This window comes from Parasteatoda tepidariorum, chromosome 1, assembly GCF_982258835.1.
Source record: "Parasteatoda tepidariorum strain Cologne lab strain chromosome 1, Ptep-v5.0, whole genome shotgun sequence".
Lineage (NCBI taxonomy): Eukaryota > Metazoa > Arthropoda > Arachnida > Araneae > Theridiidae > Parasteatoda > Parasteatoda tepidariorum.
In genome coordinates this window covers 105,668,633-105,692,854 of record NC_141755.1, presented here as the reverse complement: position 1 = coordinate 105,692,854, position 24,222 = coordinate 105,668,633, and the positions used below count along the sequence as shown (strand labels likewise).

At 30.9% G+C, this 24,222-nt stretch overlaps 1 long non-coding RNA gene across 1 annotated transcript in view; it reads right to left on the bottom strand.

The window, feature by feature from the left end:
• Positions 1 to 24,222, bottom strand: part of LOC147816673 (uncharacterized) — a 96,361-nt gene that overhangs the window by 30,650 nt on the left and 41,489 nt on the right. The window contains exons 5-7 of the long non-coding RNA XR_015428716.1: positions 19,108 to 19,255; positions 9,787 to 10,010; positions 9,604 to 9,684 (exon numbers count right to left, since the gene is read on the bottom strand). This is a non-coding gene — a long non-coding RNA (uncharacterized LOC147816673). The remainder of the gene's footprint in view (positions 1 to 9,603; positions 9,685 to 9,786; positions 10,011 to 19,107; positions 19,256 to 24,222) is intronic.

Genomic DNA, 24,222 nt, shown 5'->3' with positions numbered 1-24,222 from the left:
CTCGTCCCTCACAAAAGTGCCTAAGTGGTTGAGAGAACTGAACCTTACCGAAGAGCGAATGGTGACTTTCCGAACTCTTTTCATTCAAATACGAGAACTGGGTGTTGATCACCAGTTAGGGATAAAAGGATCCATTGTCAACATACCCATTAACTTGCATAAGCGCATAGACTGTCTTCCCCGCAATATAAATGATTCATTCAAAAATCATGTAAAATTGAAAAATCATATTTCGTGTATGAGCTTGTGAATCCGAAACGGGTGTATGATGCAGCTTACAATCTCCATCAAACACCAGTGTACCAATCCGAAAATGTTAATATTGATCTCGATTGGCTGTTCAATGTCTATTCAGTCATCAAAAGAATTCACATAGAATGTGATTGATTTGCATTTAAATATGTCTGCGAAATTGTGTGCCGAGCAGTTCAGGATTAACAGTTAAAGATGTCCAAGATGAAAACACAATAAAGTTTCTGTTTAAAAAAAAAAAATTAGACAACAACCATTCTGCCAATGGGTAACCTGTGATCGACTTGAGGCGATCCCAACTTTCTTCATTTTGTAGTGAATCGTATTTTCTTTATTTTTTCTTATCTTCCTTTCTTTAAATAATTATGGAGGAAACATTCGTTTATCTTTTAACATACATCTAATATAGTAAGTGTAATTTTAAAGATTATTTTCTTTTTTAAATAGTCCTTAGAAAAATATCTTGAAGTTTTTAGGCAAAAGATTTGTCCTTAGTAGATTTCTGCTCAAAAAGAAAATATTGCTTTCGTTTTCATCTCCTTTAAAAATAAAATTTGAATAGATTTATAAATTATTTATAATTTTCAAAGATTTTAGTATTTGGACACTTGAACTTTATAAAAAGCATTCTTTACATTTTTCAAGTTTTTTTAACCTCTTTAAATATGGAAATTTCATACTTAAACCAAATTTTGTATTATCTTATTTATATACAGAGTTGTAGGACGAACCATAAAAAAGATCTCATAAAAAGATTATAATACACATTCACAAGTTTTAAATGATTCAATATTTTTTTTATTTTTATAATTGATAAAATTAGTGAACGTTACGAGACATTTAAAAATATTGAAATATGTATGTTTAAGAATATTGTATGATTCATTTTTAAAAAAATCGTTTCATTCTTCAAAATATGGGAATTATGTGAACTTTCATTAGATAAAGATAATTTTATGCATTCTGCAACTAATTTTCGTAAATTCATCATAAAATGTTGCTCAGCATGTTAAACAGTTTCGATTCTGATCAAAATAATGATCAAGAAAGATCCAAAACGTAACGGATGATGTAACTGTAACTAGATGGTAAAGATTTCATTGGCATCAAAAAATATAAAGAAAATAAACGCCCATTTTTAAGATTCGCATGACGTGAATGAGAAAAAAAAGGGACATGAGAACTGTGAAGTTTCCAATGCGAAAAAAAGTGGAAAATAACGCTGGAAAAACCGTAGAACTCCAAGAGTGAAATAGAAAACAAAAAACTAAATAAAAACAAAAAGAAAGTTAGAAAAACCGCAATAGCCGCGAAAGGCGAATCAGGGCAAAATGCACGTCTACTTGCCATGGATAGATTATCGTTAACAATGGCATGCAGATGAATAAACAAGATTCCCGGGTATCAAGATGAGTTTATGTGAATAGGGTGGTCAGAAGTTTAGCATTATCGAGATTAAAATTATCCCCAAGATGCAAAGAATGTGAAGCAACAGCTTTATCGCACTTTTTAAAAGAGACTTATCGACCATGTTTCTTTAATCAAAATTTTACAACGCGTCTAATTTAAACAATATAGCCAAGGTAGAGCCGTGATGGCTCAGGGGATAGATCGTTCGCCTTCCACTGAGGTTAATTGGGTTCGAATTCCAGCTATGGCTGGTCGATACGAATTTCGCATCCAACCACAGTGCTGACATAAAATATCCTCAGTGGTAGACAGATCATGTGCTAGAGTCCCATTGCGGCAATGCTAACCATGGGAGGTTTTCTTGGTTTTCCTCTCCATGTAACGTAAATGCGGGTTAGTTCAATCAAAAAGGTTCTCCACTAAGGCAAATTTTCCCCAATGCTTGATCCAGGATTTCCCTTGTCGTCTGTACTGGGTTCAAAATTACAAGGCTACGGGGAGTTGAATATTGGTAGCCCCAAATTCAAATTTGGGTCTGCTGTTCAATGACGATTATGAAGAAATATAGCCAAGGCTGCACTGGAAAGGAATTCATTCTCTGTTTCACTCTCTGTTGCCAGGGTTTTTTTTTTCACTTTTATTTTCTATTTTCCGTAGGCATTTTTTATTCATTCACTTTATGTTTTTTATTTCAATCCCTTTAGTTTTCTTCAATCACGTCTGCGAAGTCTTAAAAATCGGTGCCTATTTTTGAACGAGCTCAACTATTGCTTCAAACGTTGCCATTCTTAGGGCTCGCTAGACGTTAATGACTCGCTGTTGTTGTTGTTGTTCATTTACGTCGCACTAGAGCTGCACAATGGGCTATTGGCGATTGTCTGGGAAACATCCCTGAGGATGATCCGAAGACATGCTAACACAATTTTGATCCTCTGCGGAGGGGATGGCACCCCCGCTTCGGTAGCCCGAAGACCTGCACGCGAAGTCGAGCACAATGACTCGTAACGTGGATTTTTGTGCACTCAAAACATGTCAACTTATATTCAAATTTTCATATTTTTTTGAAGATAAGAAACTTTTTATGTTCTCGCTTTAGTTATTATTCATTTAGTAACACAGCATATTAAATCAAAATAATTTAAGCGATATTAAAATTAGTTTTACGTTAAATAATGGTTATGGCTCTTAGATTGAAAAAAAAATGCAAAAGAATACATAATTCGACACGACTTTCTAAAAAAAATCAAAGCAATGCATTTTTATTTCTTATTTAATTATTTATTTATTTTTGACTGATGCTCTGAAAAACATTTTTTTAGAATGTTGAACAATTCCGTCTATAACTGAAATTTCAAAATTGGAATGACCCCTCTCCTCTGGAATCAAAATTAAGTAGTTACGAAGGTAATTATTTCGAACAATTTAACGTCTCCGCCTTATTCGAAATTCTTGCAAAATATATTTTTTATTCATCGATCCAAAATCTATTGTTGAAATGTTTTAGTGTATACTTAAGGACGTATTTCAATTATCCCTTTATTTTATTATTATTTTTTGCTTATATTACTCAAGTTATGTGATTGATACTCAAGATATGATACTCGAGTATGAATAGTAAGTATGATGGGGGTTTTCACTATTTTTCTTCATCTTTCCTGCCTCTCTTAACAAAATAAAGGGATCAGTTTAATTTCTAATAATTTTAATAAGTTTAATTGTTTCTAACTGTTTCAAGCAATTAAATGTTATGTCCAAACAGATTTCAATTCTGGGGTTAATTAAATCATTATTAAGTCACAAATTCTAAAATTCTTCTATAAATTCAGCATAAAAGAAACATTAACATTCTTGTCTCTTAACGGCAAAATAAAAGAACCTTTTCTATTTATAATTTCCAAAAAAAAGTATATCAATACTATTTGTTGAACATATTTATTACAGCTACAAAATTATTTGTTATCCAAAAATCTCTTAATCTATCTTATTTTAATATTAAGGGAATTCTATAGTTAGAAAAAGAGCAATTGTTTGAGATGATGATTCTAAAAATAGCACGGTTTTCTATTTTTAATATTTGCTCTTTAATAAAATAAGGCATAGTGAGCCTTTTTCTGATATAACAATATTTTTTTTGAACTGTGATAAAGTTGGGAAATAATATTAACAGCTTTTTTAAGCAAATTTTTTCAACATTAACCTTTTTAAAAGGGAAACTTTCTAAAAGATAGCGGGAGAAGATAAGTTTAAACGTCAATTATAAAATTGCATGTCCATTATTTTTGTTCATTTAAAAAACAAAGCAATATGTTGAATTTTTTTGCTGTGCACATATCTGCATTTACTTTTCATTACTTAAATAAATATGAAACAATAAAAAAACAATCAATAAATATCCTCATTTTTAAAAAAATAGTATGCTTAGTAAATAATCAGCTGTTTTGCATCGAATAAACTGAAACAGCAGAATGTTTTTGAATTTCTTAACAAGATTTAATTCTCAGCTAGATGGCAATAATTTTAAATTTTCTTTTCATAAAATCTTGACAATAATTTAAAAAGAATTTTTACTTTAAAGGCAAAACCTAAATTAAAGTACTAAAACAAATTTTTTAATGAATTATTGAGAAAATAATATACGTGGTAGTGTAAGGAATAAGATTTACAGAAATTTTAACATTTAATTATATAGTTGGTAAAATAGTTCTGCGAAACAAGCGTGGACAGGTAATTAGGACAATATATAAGATGTTGAGAAATTTTAAAGTGCTTAAAAATTTTGACTACGTATTCGTATTAATAATTAAGTATGCATTGACCATATCTATGCATACGTATGTACATTATTGAAATTGTATCAGTAATTAAAAGAACAAACTAAAAAACCAAATTAGAAAAAAGGTGATGTATAATTACATTCTATCAGAAATATGCTTTTAGAAAACTAGACATTCCTCGAATAAAATGTTTTTTATTCAATAAAAAGTATTATTCAAATCCCTTTAAAAATTCGCGAATCAATTTTTAAAAAAACTAAAAGGAAACATCGTATTTTATAATTGAAAAAAAATAATTAGGAATCTGTTATTAGCAAAAAAGTAATAAGAAAGAAAACTTTACGCTACTCGTGTGTAAGTCAAATTCTTTTTAAGTTAACCACATTTAATTGTCCCCTTTAAATATTTCTTTGTTGTCGCAAAAATTATTTTTTTTATAATAATTAATTTTTCTCTGCTACTACTAAGTAAAAACATATGTAATTTTATATTTTTCAATGGAAAAATATGTAGATAAATATGGTTTTAGAAAAACATCTACACCTAATAGTTCAAAATTTTTTCACCCACAATCAAATTAAATAATAAAAAATAATAAATAATTATTTAAATTTACTCTTTGCATGAAATTAACTTTTGGTAAACGGGTTTAATGAGCGCGTGTAATTTTTTAAATTGATTAATTAGTTTAAAAATATGACTAAAAACGCAAAAAGTGAAATTAACATTAAGGTGTCTGAACTGCGGATTGCTCTCCTGACGAAACTATGGGGACCATATTTTCTCCAGGAAACTATGGGGACCATACCCCCTATGTAATGAAGGTTAAGAATCGAAATATGTAAAAAAAAATATGTATATTCAGAGAAAGTACGTTTTTGTGTCCAATTTCGTTACTTTATTAATAGTTATCACTAAATAATTAGTATATTTGAGGTCACCCCATGGGAACCATTAAGATTGAGAAACGAATCAGATAATTGGAACGGAAGTTATTCAGGGTGATATATATTTTTTCAGGGCACTGTACATTACATGGCATGATTTGAAAATCGTTAGTTTATAGGGGAAACAGAAGTAAATTTTAAACTGCTTGAAATTATAATAATCCATTTCCAAACTTTTGCAACCAAATGTATTCTTATTAGTATTTTTAACAGAGTTTTATAGAAAATTCGTGATAAAAAGATTCAGCACAATTTTTGAAAAATGTTTAATCAGGAGCAATGTGAATCAACTGCCAGTATGGATTAGGACACAACTGTAATATGTTTTTTATGTAATATGTATATAATATGTAATGAGTGGTTTTAGGCTGATTTTAAAGTAAATCGGATCAATTGCAGCAACAACAAAAAAGCATCGCTATATATTCAGGGGTCTGTCCAGACATTTTGTGAAAGGTCGGGTTTTTGTGAAATTATGAAAAAATTACTCACATTCTTTCAACCAGGGTCCTGCTTTCATGAATTTGTGCAAATAGGGTCCGGTTATTGCAAAAAACTTTTTCAAAGAGTTTTTAAATTGTAAATAGATACAAGATTATGCTCAGCAGTGTAAAATTATAATGAAAAAAATTAAATTTTCAAAAATAAACAACATTTGCGGCTTCTAAATTAGAGATGCAACTTACAAATATTTGATATTTAGCCTATACTGCTGAACACAGAATATTCATTTCGGACGAATAATGGAAGAATCGTCTGCCGAAGACAAAACTTAAATCGTTTACATCCATCTTTCTTGTTTTCTGCCCTGGGAAGGGTTTATTCAATTAAGAAAACAATAATGAAGATAAACAAATTTGTGAAGGGTCCGATTAAAAGAAAAATCATTTTGTGAAGGGTCCGTTTTTAAGTTCAAATATTTTGTGAAGGGTCCGTTTTCGTGAAAAGATATTTTGTGAAGGGTCCGTTAACGGACCCAAATTTCTTCTAAACAGACCCCTGATATTACTAACATTTTAACTATTTGTGCTAAGTACCATTAAGAAATAAAAGTTAATAACTTCAGCTAGAAATTTAAAAAAAAATTGCGTAGTTAAATATCCTTATAACTAAAATTTATTTGCGCAGTAAAAATTTCTAATAGTACAATCTTATTATTAATTTATTTTAATATTGCGGAATATTGCTGCCCCCCACTGTATTTTTGAGGGTCAGAAATTCAAATCCGTTAAAAAAAAAAAAAGGTACGCTTATTCAAAGAAAGTACGTTTTCGTGTCTGATTATGTAACTTAAAATATCGTGTGTACAAATCTGTTCAAAATCCGATCATTGGGAGAAAAAGTTGTTCAGAGTGATGCAATATTTTTTTGAGCACTGTACTTGATGTATATAAATGAATAAAAACTTAAATTATTCACACATTTCGAATAAACAAGTTTTCCTTCAATTAAAAAAAAATTCTGAAGCTTGAAGACATGAAAATATTTTTTTTATCATTGTATCATTATACAACTTGTAGTAGGTAAATAAGTGATTGTTTCTGTCGCAGTATCTATTATAACATATTATTCTAACAGGCAACATTGGGACGTCTGGTGCATTATTATGACATGAATTTTTTTATTTATAGCTTTTAATGAATAGTAATCAATAAATTCAATTTAAATGCAATAGAAAATGTGTTTATACGCTTAGTTTTCGAACAATAAGGTAAAAAAAAAAAGAAAAATAAGCCAATAAAAGTTTGCTTTTAAATTAAAGACTGTTTTTTTTACATAAAATTAAATCCTTGGAACTTTTTAGAAAAGACCGACTGCTATTGCTACCCTGCTAACAAATGCTTACAATGGATGAAAATTTTGAAGACGCGGATAAAGGTTTACTACCATGGGGACTAACATTTGAAGGCAAAATTCAAATTTGTCATTTCAACGACAAAACGTTTTGTAGTTTGCTCTTGTTAGGCAAGATCATTTTGCGGATGGGACAACAAAAATTTTATTCAAATTAATATGCGTTAATAATTTCCTATCCCGGGCTATTTTTTGAAAGTAAAAATAAAGAGTTTTCTAGCTCAGTTAAAAAATTTTCAATCCAAAACTTTTTTGACAAATGGGAAAGCGAATATGTTATGTGAGTTAACGATGTCGTGAGCTGGGCTTAAATTTGGAGGCAAAATTTAAATTTCTGTTTTTATTTCTTTCGTTCAGCTAAAATTGATTTTGAATATTATTATTATATCTTTTAATATATTAATTATTATAGTTCTTAAATATTATTATACCTTTTTTGTGGAGAGATAACGAAGTATTTATTGTGATATCGATTTTCTAAATTCGATATTAAATTCAAACTTTCGAATATTTTGTCAAAAAACAACGAAATCTTGTGTTGGCCAATTTTTTGGTAATCAAATTAAAGTTACCGATTTCCTGTAATTTTTATTAAAATTTAAAACATTTTAAAAATTGCCAGAAAATTTTTCTGTTTGTAAGTGTCACTGGTAGAATTGTCATAAAAGCAACGCAGTTTTATAAATGATTTTTTTTTTCGAATAATTATTTGGACAAAAAAAAAGCTTTTTTTTAAATTAATGAAAATGAAAAAGATTGTGTTTAAGAAAATATGTACACTACCGGTCAAAAGTTTGCGAAAATTTTGAAATCTACAAAAAAAAGTTCTAAATTCAAATGTTCATAGAACTGCGAAAAATCATTCAAATGGCATGAAAATTTGATATGTTCTAATGTGAACTCTTTACAGTTAGTTACATATGATCAAATTGCAATACTTTGTTTTTTGCGAACTGAATCCACCTTTTCATCATGAGTTGTTTCTATGGTGAAAAAAGTTGTTAAGTTTGAACACTTGCCAAACTTGCAAAAAACTTTTTTTGTACTTTCTGTTAATAGAAAATAGTTATTTGAACAGTTTATGTAAGTCCTCAAAATTTCAAATCGATTTGATTTTTTTTGACGAAGTTATAGAATTTTGAAAAACATGTGTACTTTTCTCGATTTTTAAGCATTCCACATTTGCGGTCCTTTGGTCTATACATCTTCGACCAAAGAACTTTTTAATTTTAATGTTTTCTATATTTTCAAATAATTAATATTGATTATAAAACAAATATTCTTATTTATTTTTGTAATTATTGTTACTACAAGGAACTTATTATGAATATAATTAAAACAATATCTCATAGATGTCACATTTCATCTAAAATTTGTTTGTTCTTGCAAACGATGCTCTGATATTTGAATCGAAGTCAGTTATGGGACATTTTACAGCAGGAATGGAACTCTATATCACTTGAAGTGATTAATGGTTTATTAGAACGAATGCTATGCATATGTAAGGCTATAATAAAAGCAAAAGGTGGATGGTTCGATGAATCTAAGATTTAAATGTTAATTTATTTAATTACAAAATACGAATAAGAATATGTTAAATATTTGACCTGTTGTAAATAAAATAGTTTAATAAAAATGCAAATTTTTTATACTATTGTTATTATTTTTTTAGAATTATTTATGTAATTATTGTTATAACTTTTTCATTTAATTTAATATAAAGTAAAAATATCACAACAAAACTAATACAGGTAAGCAATAAATATAAACAATAAATATAAACAATAATAATTACAATAATGAATAAGAGTATTTGTTTTATGATAAATATTAATTATTTGAAAATATAGAAACATAAAAATTAAAAAGTTCTTTGATAGAAGATGTATAGACCAGAAGACTGCATATGTGGAATGCTCAAAAATCGAGAGAAGTACACATGAAAAGCTGGATTCAGTTCGCAAAAAACAAAGTATTGCAATTTGATCATATGTAACTAACAGTAGAGGGTTCACTTCAGAACATATCAAATTTTCATGCCATTTGAATGATTTTTCGCAGTTCTATGAACATTTGAATTTAGGCCTTTTCTTTGCAGATTTAAAAATTTTCGCAAACTTTTGACCGGTAGTGTACCTTGTGCTTTGAAATCTACAATTTTGAGAAGAAGAAAAAAGCCAGCAAAAGGAGCAGGTTGCAACGTTAAGAGTTACTTTTATTTTTTTCAAAAAAAAAGGAAACTATAAATAGTGTTGCTGCAACTAGAAAAAAAAACAGAATTGTTTTTGAATCATTATTGAATTTAATTTTTGATCGAAACAGGTAATCATAAAATTAAGCATGGAACATGAGAATGAAATTCGTACCTGAATTATGGTTTATCACATTATGCACCTAAATCAACGTCATCGCTCTTCCATATCAGGACAAAAAGGCCACAACTTGTTCTGTAAAAATTGCAAAGAAAATTATAAGAGAACAAATGTGGTAATCGGCATTTCAAATCACAAAATTTAATAAAAATTTATTGCAAAATTAACGACACTTACATTTTAAAAAAACGAATGTGTGCACTGTGCGAAGGATCACGGGAACAGGTAGAAACGAGACAGCAACTTTATAGTTTGTCTATTTAATGAACTCCCCTTAGGACAAAGACTAAAGCCGTATACTGTTATGGAGTCTCAGTCGTTTCAGGTGGCCGGGGTGCAAGTGGCCCTTTTTACACCTTCATCATGAGGTGAGGATCGTTGAGGTGGTATGCGTTCTATTCCTTGTAAAATAAAAGTAATTATTATTAAGTGGACACATTACCCGAGAATTTATCATCAGAGATGATGCAGATTGAACAGTCTGGAAAAAAAGATATCACCCTGAATAACTTTCGTTCTAATGATCGGATTTTCACAAACAAATTGTCAAACTTAATGGTTCTGGGGGTTACTTCAAATATGCTCATTAATTAGAACTAACTATTAATCAAGTAACGAAATCATACACAAAAACGTACTTTCTCTGAATAAAAATGTATATTATTTACATATTTGGAATCCTGACCCTTGAAATCGGGGGGGGGGGGGTTTGAAAAAATTTCGAAAAAATAGGGTCGCAATAAAGATTTATATATATGGTGAAAGTTTAAAAATATGCCAAATTACCTTGCCATAAGGTGAAACAATAAAAAACAACCTTAAAGAAATTAAATGAATGACAAGACTACGAAACGTGTTTCTCTGTTGCAACGCACCAAGAGGAGAATTTTTGAGGCTGCTTTCTGGGCAAAGAAAACAGATTGTTTTTTTTTTAATTTTTTACTCTCCTTTAAAAGTAAAATTTGAATCTATTAATAAATCATTTAAGATTTTAGAATCTGAACGTTGAACTCCCTATCTGACATTTTTTAAAAACTGTTTTAACGTCATTAGTATGAAAATTTTGAGCTAAAACCAAATTTACATAAGTTATTATAAATTTATAAAGAGTTGTAGGGCTAATTACTTTTACACCTCAGTTCGAGTCTCTTAGGTAAGGGAAAGAAAAAACATAAGATCCAAAAAAAATTTGGAGGACCCGAAAAAGATTTCGATTTTGATGCAGATTTGATTTTGTAAAATTCAGGATATTTCTTTTCGATAAAATTGACATGTTACAACATTCCAGTAACAACATTCCTTAGTAAATGTCCAACAATGTACAAAACCACAGCATTCAATATTTAATTTCGAAATTTTAGATGTAACATTTGTGAAATAACAAGCAATTTTTAAATTTAGAATTCTTAAAGAAATTAGCTAATTACTTATATGAGTCCACTCTTAAAACTATTAATCATACATAAACTATCCTACTGCCCAATATGGGGGCCCTATAATTTGCACTTCATAAGATTTGCGAATGATACTAAGTAAACTTGGTTTGCAGTAAAAATAATGGATGTTATTTACACACTCATTTCATTAGTTTATTAAAAGATATAATTTAAAAAATTTAAAAAAAGGAAAATGTAAGTTTAAAATACCCCTAATTAAATAAGAGAACAATTGTTTTTACAATACTTTTTTAACTTTGACATTCCTCTCATGAGATAATTTCTTTTGTCCTTTTTTTATTATTAGTTAAAGCCAGCTTACGCATTCTTGTATTAATTTTTGCATTTTATATTTGAAATTTCAAAGTCGAATGGCATTATGAGATGATGATTCTAAAAATAGCACGGTTTTTGAATAGATGACAAATAAGGCATATCGAACATTTTCCTGATATGCAATATTTTTTTGAATTGTGCTAAAGTTAAAAAATAATATTTAAAACCTTTTAAGCAAATTTTTTCAACATTATACTTTTTAAAAGGGCAACTTTCTTAAAGTTAAATGAGGGGAATAAATTTGAACTTTAAAATAAAATTGTATGTCCGTAATTTTTTGTTCATTTAAAAAACGAAACAAAATGTTTTTTTTTTTTTTGCTGTGCACCCATAGGCATTTGCTTTTCATTACTCAAATAAATAAGAAACCATAAAAAAGACGATCTTCATTTTTCGAAAAAAAGTATGCTTAAGTAAATAGACAGTCTGAATCGAATCAATTTGATTTGCAGAATATTTCTAATTTCTTGATAAGATTTAATTTTTAGCTAGCTAACAATTATTCTAAGTTTTCTTTTAATAAAAATTAGACAATAATTTAAAAAGGATTTTTACTTTAAAGAAAAACAAAATTTAAAGTACTAAAATAATTGATTAGTATACTAATGACAAATAATATACGTGGTAGCTTAAAGAATAAGATTTCGAGAAATGTAAAAATTTAATTAAATAGTTGGTAAAATAATTCTGTAAAACACGAGTAGACGGGTAGTTAACAAATTATAATTTTAAGATGCTTAAAAACGATGACTACGTATTCGTATCAATAATTATAAAATATATAATGTAGAAATTGATAAACATATTATTCCAAATATATGCATACGTTGTTAATGAAGGGACAAGCTAAAAAATAAAATTAAAAGGAGCTGGTGCATAATCGCATTTTATCAGAAACATGCATTTATAAAAATACTATTCATTGAATGAAATGTTTTGATTCAATAAAATGTGTTATTCCAGGCTGTTTATCAAATTATGAATAGATTTTTAGACGACAAAAAAAGAAATATCGTATTTTATAATTAAAAAAAATGATTAGCAATCGGTTATTAGCGAAAAAAATATGAATGAAATTTTACTCTACGCGTGCGTAGGTCTACTTCCTGATAAGTTAACCACATTCAAATACTAATCGCAAGATTTAAATATTTTTTCATTGTTGCCAAATTATTTTTTTTTAAATAATTAATTTTCATTTTTCTCTGCTTCTATCAACTAAAAACTATTGGAACTTTAAATTTTGCAATAAAAAAATACGTAGATTAATATGGTATAAAAAATTTATACCTCATAATTCAAAATTTTTTCATCCACCATTAAATTAAATAAAAAATAAATTATTTAAAAATTTTTTTTGCATGAAATTATCTTTGGGTAAATGGGTTTTATAAGTAGGTGCAATTTTTTTTCGAATTACTTACTGAGTTTTAAAAATATTACTAAAAACGCAAAAAGTGAAAGTATTAAAGGGTCCAAACTTTGAATCGCTCCCCTGACCTAACTAATAACACCATTTTTCCCAGATTGCAGCTAACCCCTATATTTTGAAGGTTAAGAATCCAAATATGTTAAAAAAAAGCATGTTTATTCAGAGAAAGTACGTTTTTGTGTCCGATTTCGTAACTGAATAGTTAGCACTAAATAATTTACATATTTGAGATCACCCCCAGGAACCATTAAGATTGACACTTAGTTTGTAAAAATCGAACGCATTAGAACGAAAGTTATTCAACGTGATATATAATAATAATAAATATGAATACAAAATACAAGTATAAATATGTAATTATATAGCAGATATATAGATTTTGATTATCTTTATATATAGATTTTGATTATATATCTATATCTATATAATTATACTTCCATATAAACTGCTGTTTGTAGAAAATGCAACACCATGAAGGAATCATCAGAATCAAATGAAATTCGCAGCAAATGTCAATTATAGGATATTATGCAAATTAATAAAGTTTCAGAGCCATCGCGCGTGCGTGGCGCGCGCAGCGCCCTCTGAATTGATGCTGAAAGCGTATAAATAAAGTGCTGTAGCGGGACGTTGAAAATAGTCTATGATTATTTGTTAGTGGCAAACGTTTAGTGAGACCTGAGTATGCCTCCACGACGGAAGAATAAGAAATTCAAGCAACTTACGGAGTTTGAACGAGGGAGGATAATCGGCCTTCGAGAAGGAGGATTTTCCTATCGCGCAATAGCAGCTCGTATGCAGCGGAACAGTTCCACAGTGATGCGAGTTTGGAAGCAGTGGACCGACGAGCACCGAACAACTCGAAAAACAGGCACTGGACGACAGAAGGTGACGTCAGAGCGCGATGATCGACACCTGCTCCGCATGGCGGTGAATGATCGCACAGCTTCCTCCAGGCAGCTGGCAGCACATTGGTCTACTGCTACAGGTGTACAATTGTCGGCTTCGTCAATTCGTCGTCGTCTGCTGCGCCGTGGATTGCGTGCAAGGGTGCCATTATACAGGATTCCCCTCACGGCGGATCATCGACGGCTGCGTCGGCAGTGGGCTCTTGAGCACAGAGACTGGCGAGCTGATTGGCACCAAGTTGTCTTTTCAGATGAATCACGCTTCAATTTGTGGACCCATGATGGCCGTGTTCGTGTTAGACGTTATGCCGGTCAACGCTGCCTTCCTGAGTGTATTATTGAACGACATAGTGGTCGAACACCCGGAGTTATGGTCTGGGGTGCGATTTCGTATCATGGACGATCCAATTTGATACGAATTGAGGGTAATCTCAATAGCAACAGATACGTCCGTGAAGTGCTACAGCCCGAAGTCGTTCCTTTCCTTCAAGGCATCCCTGGAGCTATCTTTCAGCAGGATAATGCACGCCCACATGTTGCGCGGACTGTTAGAGACTTCTGTTCAGCACAACGCATGCAACTTCTTCCTTGGCCTGCTTATTCGCCGGATATGTCGCCTATTGAGCACGTGTGGGATATGGTTGGTCGGCGTCTCACTCGTGATCCGCGTCCTGCAGTTTCCAAAGAGACGAACTTTGGTTGCGCATACAAGCGATATGGAATTCTCTTCCTCAAGCAGATATTCAACATCTGTTTGACTCCATGCCACGTCGTATAGCAGCACTTATTGCAGCGCGTGGTGGCTGCACCAAATACTGATTTCGGACGCTTAATTTGTTTCTTTTGTTTTGAAAATTTCATCATTTATTTGTATCAGTACAAGTCGTTTCTGCATTAAATTTCATTTGATTCTGATGATTCTTTCATGGTGTTGCATTTTCTACAAACAGCAGTTTATCTATATAATTATACTTCTATACTTCCATATATCTATATAATTATACTTCTATACTTCCATATATCTATATAATTATACTTCCTGTACCAAGTTTGTCAGTATAACAAAGCAACAAAAAACATGTCTCTACTATACGTGACATCACATAACGCTTATTCATCAGTCCAATAGATATCACCCTGTTATACCCTAGTTAATAGTGCAATAACCAGAAAATAGCAGGAAACCAAAAAATAGTAGAGTAATAATGGAAGCCAGAAAATAGCAGATATAGTTTATCACAGGAGGGTGCTTTTTTCTCCCCTGATTCCCTTTCTCTCTTCAAACCTGTCTTAAATATTGATCCAACACTCCTAATTGAAATTGTTAAACCTCGTCACCACTTTTGCTCCAGACAAACGGCGAGGGGAGTTCTTTCCATAGACAGGCTGCATAAGAGATTGTTTAAATTTTTTATATGTTTTGGAAAAGGTGGACTGTTGATTGCCTTGCTTAGTTAATTCTTTATTTTTAGACATAAACTGATCGTTAAAAATAAATTATAAATCACTTAACATAAGTATTGCTTTTCGGTTTATTTTTTCCTCACGCTGCATGCATGTGATTGGTCATTAAAGGTGGCCATGTAAAAACAAGCAGACATACAGTGTGGATTTTCTTTCGTTGTTAGGTACATTTCCAGATGCCGATTTGAGTAATATGTTCTGTTGTTGAAATGCAGGCATTATATCTTAATTATATCATATTATATCTTAATATAGACATTTTTCGATAAATAGCTTCTTTAATTAAAATTGTCCTCTATTTCCTGTTGGAATAGATGGATCAATGTGTTTTATAACATTTTCCATCATGAAAAAGTCAGTTGAAAAATCACTTATTTTAATTGTGGTATGCTTATTTTAATTGTGGTAATAACAACAATGCAAATAGAACTCTATTTAGGCAATCGATAATAAAATAATTTAGGTACATTGAAAGAAAAAAAAAGGTTCTTTCAACAGAAAAAATGCTAATATTCGTAAGAGTCATTAATTAAATAATTCTTTAGTACAGTTCTTTCAATCTATTGTATTTGAAGCTTCAAAGCAGACAATATAAATCGATATAGGGTAAACCAACCAGTGAAGGAACACTACCCAGTGAGGGAACATTTTATATATATATTGATTAAAAATAAGAATTTGAAAGTTTTTCTTTCGATTGATTGGTAACAATAGCTTACTGCCAAACAACTGGAAGTCATCTAGCAATGTTTTCGATTACCTGGTCAAATAGACTTCTCTGGAAAAAAATTTGAATTTGTTATTATCTCTGTAACACATTGTTTCTTTGAAAAAATTATAAGGTGAGTGTTTGTATTTATATGTTTGAAGTTGAATTAATTGCATGTAATAGTTTTATTTTTCTCACTGTGAAAAAAGAATTCAAAATATAGTTATTGAAGTTACGCTTTATTTTTTTAAGCATCATAGCATAATAAAGTACTGAGATAAAGGAGCGTTTATTCACTGGATCATCAAACGATGAAAAACCAGTGAAGGAACAAGTGTTCCTTTATTGTTTTTTTTCCTAAATTAATGAAAATAAAAACAAACTTTAATTTTCTTGTACCTTTAGTGATGTTCCGCATCAAAAATATGTTAAAAATACGAAAAACAACTTCTAACCAGTGAGGGAACAGGCATTTTCCTTTACTGGGCATAGATTTCCCAGTGAATGAACAGTATGTGTTAATATGTTGACATTTTAATTTTCAATTCATGATTACAAAAAGTAGTATTTTCGAAGTATTTATATGTTATAATTTCAAGAATAGGCTTGCTTTTAAATATTTATATGGCTTATAAATTCATAAAGAGCATTAAAAAATAATCAAAATTAAGTGTTCCTTTACTGGATGTCCATTCACTGGCAAGAGCTGTTCCTTCACTTGGTCTTCTTACTACTTGTTATTTGAACCTCCAAAACTTTAAAACAATATTGCGGAAGTTCTCTACAATTTTTTTTACATAATTTTCAATTAGTAACAAATATGTTGACACTGTCATTTAACTAAAATTACGAATTTTGAAATTAATATGATTTTTTAAATGGCAAGCGAAGCTTAAGTGTTCCTTCACTGGTTAGTTAACCCTACCTTTTACTTGTAGTAGCCTGCCGGCAACAAGAAAGAACATATGTCTTGGTTGTAGAATTAGATATGCGCCAAATTCTTGAAAAATTTGTAATTGATTCCAGAATAAATTTTTATTACTTTTTAATACGATTATCTTTTTATTATATATAATCTTTGTTTAGCATATCCTTTTAGTATAATATAATTAACTGAATAACCTCCAAATTGATTTGCCAATTACAGGTCCAATAACTACTAAAAATTGTATAGGGCATGTGTTATTGTTTGCTAATGCGTGTAGGCTCATTATTTAATAAATTATTTTTTTGCATATCGAAAAAGCAAACACTTATCCTTCAATCAAAAACAATAAATATCAAGTGTAATAGATGTAATTGTTATAAAAACTACATACTTTAACGTATACAGTTCAATTTTAAACCAAATTCATGTTCTAACAATAATGAGTTACGCTGACTTAAAGTTGTAAATTCTTATTCAATGTAAAATTTAACAAAGGAATTTAGTTATACAGTCAATGCTAAACTTATAACAGTCCCAAAAAATAAAAATTTTTACTTGTTTCTACACATTGGTGAAAGATAAAATGTTTTTTTACAGTTTACTTTATTATTATTATTTCTTTAATTTTCTATTATTAGTGTAATTAAAAAAACGGAACTTGTTAGATATTCACTGACCACAGATAAAAATTTCAAATGATGTAACCCTTCATTTTACAGCTTTGCCTATAAATTATGGAAAACTGACATTAAGTTAAAAGTCCTTATTTCTAAATCTCCAGTTTTTAACCCTGAAAATGATACCTTGTTGTTTAAAAAATATTAAGTTCAATTTTTTTTGTCATCTGGTTGATTTTAACTTGGAATTGCAAAACTAAAAACCTGTACAGAGCAGAACAAAAATAAATAAATATAAGTTTCATTTTCCTTCTTATTAATAAACACATTTGAATAAAATTATATTATATTTTATGATGATATATCATTTAACATGTTTCCCATACATTTCTTAGTTTTCGCCAACTTTTTAGGATAAAAGAAGAAACAGTTTCTGAAATATAATCGCTAGAATGCAAGCAACGTTTACAAACTTTCGACAGAGTGATTACTACAAAATTTTGAGTCAAAAATCACATATTTACCAAAAACAAAACAGTAAAATTAAATGTAAACATATAATTAGCTTGTAAAAGAACCGTTCTTTTAAAAAAATATAAAAGGTTAAAGTAAAAATCGAAAAAATAAGCATCCATGGAATAATTGTAACAATTTGTTGACAAACATTGCTGTTTTTAAGAAACTGATGGCTTCTCTGAGAAAAAATAATTCACCGATTTCATTGGATGGGAGTACAAAAGCTTTCAGAAAGGGTGCAATAAAAAATCTATTATTAAATTGTAACCAACTAATTTTTTGGAGAATTTTATAAAGTGAAAAATATTAAAACATTTTGAATAATTTTGTCAAAAGAAAAAAAATACCCCCAAAGAATCAGAACATACTTGAATGATAAATAGATTCAGCCCATAGAATAGAACAAATAAATAAATAAATAAAAAAAACTCATGCTTTTATATAAAAAAAAAGTAACCCCCTTCTTCCACCTCCACAACAATCTTTGCCTTTCCTAAACTGCAGTCTCCAAATTGGTCGAAGGTTTCTCCATTCAACCATGACAGGTCAAAGGTTTTTAGCAACCATGAAAGAGAGTTGTAAGTGGCATTCAAGTTTAGCAGGGTTATAATGGAGCAAATTTAAACGCAAGCAAAGTATTGCTCAGTCGATTATATTTCAACTGTTTGGTGATAAATTTCCATCTAAAAAAATGAATGTATTGGATGGAAAAATAAGTTGAAGAAAACTTCTAGCTTTTCTTTAAAAATTCCCTGGCTTTTCCAGAATAATAAGATTTCCTGATAATTCCAGAAGGGTGGCCACCCTGTTACTTACTGATCCCATTAGTCACTGAAGACTGTATAGTGGTCCTAAATAGACCACCATTAGAATGTGATTTTGAATGCTGAACTTAAATTATAAAACATAAATAATTGAGACAGTTAATACAGCAAGTGTCAGTTAGAGTAATAAATCATAAAGTATGCAAACAACTAAGGAAGAACTCCATTATAATAACTTCTAGCATGCAGATTCTCTTAACATAGTTTAAGAAATAGTAAACATTCTAGAGAACATACTTTATATTGGTTATTTATAATTTCAAGGTGGTTATTTATAGTTTCATGCAAGAAGTACCAATGCTAAAATAATTCCACTATTTTCAAATACCTGGAGTTTGCTTCAAAAACTGGTCTAAACACTTCAAAAAGTTTGTTTTTTTTGGAAAAGTTATTGACAGAAGGTACAGAGTCATCAAATTCAGGGTCTACGCTGTCGTAAGACTGTCGCTTTGTTGGATTGCCTAAGATTTCACAAGCTGAAATACAAGACAGAATTATACTACTTGACGCAATTAAATTATGAAAGGGTGTAAAAAATGCCAATAAAAGATAACAAGAACTATGAGTAACAGTAATTTATAAAATTCAATACAAAAAAATATTCCAATCTGCATTATTATTAGTAAATAAACAAAAGCAATGATGATCATAAACAAAAGACTATACTTTATAAACTAGTTAAGGGAAAGAGCTACTAAAATTAAACATGTCAACTTATTAATCCTGAATAAAGTTCATGACAATATAGACAAATTATTTACAATATTTGCATAACTGGTGTGTGGATGATAAATATATGTGCATGCTTGTATGCTGTGATCAGATTTTGTCCAAAAATCTAGAACAAGATTTTTTTTTTCATTAAACCCAACAATACAATAATTTATATTTTTGAAAGAAAGAAAATTTATGATTTTTTAACTACAATGAAATGAGTTTTATGTGCCATTTAAACAAAAAATTTAAAATAAATTATTTGAAAGAATCCTTTTTTTTCTTCTTAATTACCAATACTTATTATGTGTAATCATAGTACTTATCATAGTGGTTCTTTTCGACAAAGTTAAAGGGCTAATATTGACTTCCGGGATCTCTCTAGATGAGAACACGTCTCGAGTGGTTGTCCAGATTGAATCTATACTCACCGCTGAAGAAAATCCACTCCCAATCATCTTCTGTCAAAGACAGAGGTGTTTTCTGAACCATGCTAGATAGTATTTTGTGGTTCACTGTAAATGGGACGCAGGTTGCAGGACTACTGGTATAGGGGCCACCTGTATTAAGTTTCTAGTAGACTGTTATACGTAAAATAGATTTTTCTGCTGCATTATGCAGGTTGCGAGACAATTGTGCCGACTTCACAGAGCCACCTTTTGACTAGAAATCGCTAATAATGGTCTTAACCTCACATTGTTTCCCTTTTGTGGTCTTGATCAGGTTGGCGAACCACTGCTCCCCCCCTCCCTCTCTCTGTGAACTATTTCTGTAAAATGAATACCATATTTCTCGAAACCCAGGGATCCTTACGTGTTCAAGAGTTTGTGGCTCAATCACAGGCTGGCCGAAGACAATGGTGTAGCAAATGGTGACTGGTGCACGCTAAATCTGTCGAGTCACAGTGTCCTCCATGTTTTATAACAAATCAATACCTCTGGGGGTACAGATCCAGGAGTTTCCTTATCTTCTGGATTGGCCCAAAAGGACAAGGCTACAGAGTTAAACATCAGTAGTCGTAAACCCAAAATTGGGTCGGCTGCTCAGCGACGGATATAAAAAAGCAAGTAGTCTGGGCCGGAATAGCCTGGTGGTAGGACACGGGGCCCATGTCCAAGAAGTCGAGGGTTCTATCCCCGCCGACCGAAGACTCCCCGTGTAGTGGATGGTGACTCATGCACGTTAAATATGTAGGGGTCACAAAGTCCTCCATGTTCCCATGACAAATCAATACCTCTGGGAGTATTGATCCAGGAGCTCCCTTTTCTTTTTGGCTGGGATCAAAATTACAAGGATACTGAGTTGAACCTAGGTGGCCGGCTGTTCAGCATCGGTTATATTATAAAAATAAAATAAAAAAACAAGTAGCCTGTGACTGACCCGCTTTGTTTGTTTCAACTCCTCGCCAGCATGTTGGATCGTCTAGACCAGTGGTGCGCAAACTAGGGGTCGCCAAATTTTTATGAAATACATTATCCCTACATGCTGCATACCATACAGTGTACATATAAAGAGTGAAGCGCCGTCACTCACTGATTGATTGCAATTTCATGCTGTCCAATCTTTCTTTGACCGTAATGCGTAATGTATGTAAAGTGTGAAGACGCAAATTTTTCACTTAGCGCCCTCTTCGCGGTAATTCGCCAGTTTTACTGAAAAGCACCTATTTGACTAGACGTTAACCGCAGGGAAAGGGCAAAAATTCTCTTCCGTGATCAGCCAATCAGATTGCGAGGTACGCGGTGTATCTGATAGTCAGAGTGAACACGCGAAGTGTTCGCATGTAGTTGTAGCATGTAGCAGTTGGCCTGCAATTGTTTTAGTTTATCCTCGAGTTTTATCATGTGACGTTGTGTATGTGGCATCAGACAGATTAACTGTGTATTAACTGTTTAGTTTTAGTTTCAGTTTGCTCTTATGTTTAGTTTCAGTTTGTGTATCACGTTAGGTTGTCATTAAATGTGTTTGCGAGATGCTAGATATTGCTCATTTATTTAATAAGTATTGAAGTAATACTTAACCACACAGTGTAATTTTGATTTTTTATACTTTTATCGGGCTTTGCTACTCTTTGTTATCAGGTATGTAGTATCATTAGAGAAAGAATAAGATTTCTGTTAATTTTATTGAATTTCTTGAAAACAAATGATAAAATTTTATATATTATTTGTTTTATTACGATTCCATCCGGAATTTGAAATTAAATTTGTTTGATCTCCAAATTTAAATCCCTGAGATATTTTTTATGGGGTTACATCAAAGATTTTATATTGATCTCATAGAATTACGAACATGGACCACATCCGCTACCATTCATCGTGATATCTTGCAGCGAGTGTGTGCAAGAATTTTAATTCTGCCGCATCACCAAAGATTCTCATATTGAAAGTTTTTGGAGAGCAAAAAATGTTCCTTTATCAAGTGAAAGTAAAATTTGTAGATGTATTGATAGTATTTTGTTTGTTATAAATCTTCCAAACCCTGGATGAAATTGTGACACTCCCTGCATATAATTGTTGTCTCGAATAATAAAAGTAAGGCACTAGTTAAAATATATATATATAATAAAGAGTTAATAAGGTTCATTATTGAGATAAGTTTGCAAAGCGCTGACCTGCTTGAACTCGGTATAAGAAAATTCCCCACCGCATGCTCTTTAATCCTCAGCATGTGCTCTGATACAGGTCCAAAAACGTATGGCACATATGTTAGGGGATGATAGAACGCACCTAAACAAGCATAAATCATCTACATTCCATGGTCCGAACTCAAGCCGCAACGGGCTAGAGGGAGCCTCCCAGCGACAGCCATAAAAAAAGCTGTTTACATAAATCGTTTTCATTTGCTCTGTGGATCTCTGATCAGATGGATACGTACTCAAATTAGGAGAAGGTGGAGATGCAATGCATGTACGGACAATGCAAGAGAAACTCAAAGATAGAGTCAAGCGTTTTCCAACAAGACGTGTCCCTAAGGCGAGAATATTTTAACCACTTATCACTTTCCTTTCAGATGCGGACACGTACCTAGGTTAGTAAAACCCTTACCCGCACAATCCGCGTTTGGCCACTATTCCAGCCAACCTCAAAACCGTGTTTGATCAGTGCCAATTTTTCAAAATTTCAAAAGAAAGAGGGTTACAGTATTGTTTTTCATATATGTACAGAAGTATTCCTTTAAATATTGCTTAAACAAGATTTTTTTTTTCATAAATATATATACGAGTATGTCATAGAAAGTGACAATAAATAAATTTTGAAAAGTAGATTATTAAGTAAAAGGTTAATGAAAAAAAAATTTTTTTTTAAACTTCTCCATTAAAATTTTGATTTCCAGGTATTAAATAATAAAAGAAAGTAATTAAAATGTTACGATAATAAATAAAAAATTGAATAGAAAAATATATATACAATATTTACAACATATAGGCAAGCATTCCAAAATATATATAATTTCTTTGTTATGATTAAAATCTTAGAATATCATTATCAGAAAGAAAATTCATTACGAATAATAATTTGGTTTAAATTGTATTGTTAATCATGAAATGATTTTGCCAGGTTGGTAGATTAGTGATATTCGATGCACGAGTATGCCATGAGACTGTATAGATGCATTCAGTACGATAGCGTTCTGGAGTGCCCAAAAATAACATGGAAAAGGAGCATGCCCAGTTAAAAACCAGATTTCTTGTTCTGATGGTATTTCTTGTTTTCTTGTCTTAAAATCTACTTTATTAATAATTTTCTTCCCGTATCTGAATTGTTTCAATAATCTTGCCAAATTTGTGATAAAGAGCTACGAAGTTGATTCTTCAGATGTGAGATCGGGAAGGGATATGAGTAATATTGTTGTTTAGTTGTCGACAATTTGGTAAGGGTGTCTGCATTTTCATTACCTGTTCTGTAGTCATGTGCGTCCATGAGAATATATTTGTATCAAGGAGTAATTTTTGCATTTTAGCCGAGAGTGAATTTTTCGTGCCAGAGTTGTATAGAGAGTATAGTACTGATCCAGAATCCTACAAGATTGTATATTTTTTAGATTCCTTAAATGAAGTTTGTGATTTGATGAATCTAATGCATTCTAAAATAGCAAAGATGTTCAGCTTGGAAGACTGAGTTGTTATTATGAATTGTGTAATGATTAGAATGATTTATGTTGAAGAATGCAAAACCAGTTCCTGTATTTGTTTTCGAATCGTTTGTGAAAAAATTGTGTGGATCTAAGTGATTATAATTTTTATTTTCGGATGAACTGATTAAATTAGTGATAGACTGAGAAGGGTGAAAAATCGGTATTGTTTGTTTTCCCTCGAAAGTACTGCATTGATAATTTATATTGTTATAGGAAATGTCTTTTTGAGTTGAATTATGATTATTGAACACGACAACGACGCAATCTGTTCTGAGAGAGGTGAGACTTGTAGAGCAGCTGTAGGAGTGGAATGGTAGGCTCTTGTGATATTTAGAAGAAATTTCCTTTGGATTGAATTTAAAGTTCTTGAGATTCTAGGTGAGAATTTTTGGGCCCATGCACACGAGCCGTGGGCTAAGGAAGGGATTATTACAGTTTTATATATGAGTTCATGAGCTCTCTGGTTTATGCCCCATGATTTTGTATTAATTTTATAAAGATAAGTGAGTAGTTGGTTTGATTTCCGTTTCAGGACTTTAACATGTGGACCCTAGTTAAAACGCTTATCTAATATCACCCCCAAATATCTAAA